The sequence below is a fragment of the Oncorhynchus tshawytscha genome, linkage group LG25 (assembly GCF_018296145.1).
Source record: "Oncorhynchus tshawytscha isolate Ot180627B linkage group LG25, Otsh_v2.0, whole genome shotgun sequence".
Taxonomy (NCBI): Eukaryota; Metazoa; Chordata; class Actinopteri; order Salmoniformes; family Salmonidae; genus Oncorhynchus; species Oncorhynchus tshawytscha.
The window spans coordinates 44,676,053-44,678,649 of record NC_056453.1 but is presented as its reverse complement, the minus strand read 5'-3'; positions in this window follow the sequence as shown (position 1 = coordinate 44,678,649).

Sequence of the window (2,597 nt, the reverse complement as noted above, 5' to 3'; positions counted from 1 at the left end):
TAAAACATTCTCTTCACCCCCCCCCACCCTCTACTGAACAGGATCTGGGTGTATCTGAAATGGCACCCTAAAGTAGTGCACTATATAGGGAACAGGGCTCTGGTCTAAAGTAGTCCACTATATAGGGAATAGGGTTCTATAGGGCCCTGATCTAAAGTAGTGCACTATATACGGAATAGAGTGCCATTTCAGATGTCAGCATGGGGTTAATTCCTGCTGATGTGAGACTGCCCCCTGTCGGTCTGGTAGACTGCCCCCTGTCGGTCTGGTAGACTGCCCCCTGTCGGTCTGGTAGACTGCCCCTGTCCCTGCCCCCTGTCGGTCTGGTAGACTAGACTGCCCCCTGTCGGTCTGGTAGACTGCCCCCTGTCGGTCTGGTAGACTGCCCCTGTCGGTCTGGTAGACTGCCCCTGTCGGTCTGGTAGACTGCCCCCTGTCGGTCTGGTAGACTGCCCCCTCTGGTAGACTGCCCCCTGTCTCTGGTAGACTGCCCCCTGTCGGTCTGGTAGACTGCCCCCTGTCGGTCTGGTAGGTGGTTCATCATTGGCTGCTGAGGTACTTCTCTTGGCCCAGCAGCTTTGATTGACAGCCGGAACAGCTAACCTCGAGGTTATAATTTTGTGAATTTAAATTTCCTGTTTCTACTCGAATGTAACCACTTATTGAGTCTTGTTTATTATTGGAATAAAATACGTTTGTCCCAATTTCCTTCCTCCTTAGCAGTCATTTCCTTTTGACTTGTGAAGTCGAGCAACTCTTTGGAGCTCAATGAAATGAAATAAAAGAAGCTTGTTTAAAAATACAACCAACATGTAAATAACCCTGAGTTGCCTCTATTCTCGGTTCTCTGCCTCTGTTCTCTGTCTCGGTTCTCTGCCTCTGTTCTCTGTCTCTGTTCTCTGCTTTTGTTCTCTGTCTCTGTTCTCTGTCTCTGTTCTCTGCTTTGTTTGCTCCCCAATAGCACCTTGGTTTGACCAGGACCCATAACTTGGGGACAAAAGTCCCCTCTAAAATGGGCAGTTAAACAGGTTGAGGGAGTGTGCAATACTTCCTGCAGCCTCCGTTGTTTTTTGAGAATTTGTCAGACGTCCAACAGACTTCACAACCGCAGCCCTTGGGTAACCAGTGTAACCACGCCAGCCCAGGACCTCCACATCCGGCTTCTTCAGCTGCGGGATCATCTGAGACCAGCCACCAGGACACCTGAGGAAAACTGGGTTTGCACAACCAAATAATATCTGCACAAACTGTCAGAAACCGTCTGAGGGAAGCTCGTCTGCGTCTGTCGTCCTCATCAGGGTCTTGACCTGACTGCAGTTCGGTGTCGTAACTGACTTCAGTGGGTAAATGTTGACCTTCGATGGGCACTGGCCTCGCTGGAGAAGTGTGCTCTTCACTGATGAATCCCAGTTTCAACTGTACCGGGCAGATGGCAGACAGTATGGCGTGCTGCTGAGCGGTTTGCTGATGTCAATGTTGTAAACAGAGTGCCCCATGGTGGTGGGGTTATGGTATGGGGCAGGTATAAGCTATGGACAATTAACACAATTGCATTTTATCAATGGGAATTTGAATGCACAGAGATACCGTGATGAGATCCTGAGGCCCATTGTCGTGCCATTCATCCGCCACCATCACCTCATGTTTCAGCATGATAATGAACAGCCCCATGTCGCAAGGATCTGTACACAATTCCTGGAAGCTGAACATGTCCCACTTTTTCCATGGCCTTCATATTCACCAGACATGTCACCCATTGAGCACGTTTGGGATGCTCTGGATCGACGTGTTTGACAGTGTTCCAGTTCCCGCCAATATCCATCAACTTCACACAGCCATTGAAGAGGAGTGGGACAACATTCCACAGACCACAATCAACAGCCTGATCAACTCTATGCAAGGAGATGTGTCACGCTGCATGAGGCAAATGGTGGAACCAGATACTGACTGGTTTTCTGATCCACGCCCTTACTTTTTTATCTGTGACCAGATAAGGGGGGGGGGGGTCGGCTACAACGTTCATTATCCTGAAGTGTCTGCCGTGCCGTTGTAATGGGCCTCTTCTCCCCACATGCCCCTGAGAGAAATTAGTTCTGATTTGTATAACATTTCAAAATGGAATTGCGTGAGAAACGCAGCTCGCCCCTGTCGAGGAGAGGAGGGTCTCAGCTTTCTGTTGGTGTGCTTTTTTATTTCTCAATATTCAGCTCAATAGCAACTATTTTACTACGAAGATATTTGATATGGCTTTGAGATCGCGCGGCACACCGGCCATTGTGATGCCATAGATTTCACTAGTCATCTTCAACTGCAATCTTTTGTTTTTTGTTGGACATTACAGTTGGATGAATTCTACTAGTCGTGGGTAGTATAGCTAGTTAATGTGTTTTGAGTTTCCACTTCCTGTTAAACCCCAAATTAATTGGCCTATGATATTAGTGCATAAACATGTAATTAATAATTGTTGGAACAAAACGAAACAAAAATCTGGAAATTCTAGAGTCCTATTTTGCACCAACTATAGTCTTTTTTATAATTGTCAACCCAAAAATTCATGACTATATTAGTTTGAAAAAATATCTTGAGTCCTGCTTGGA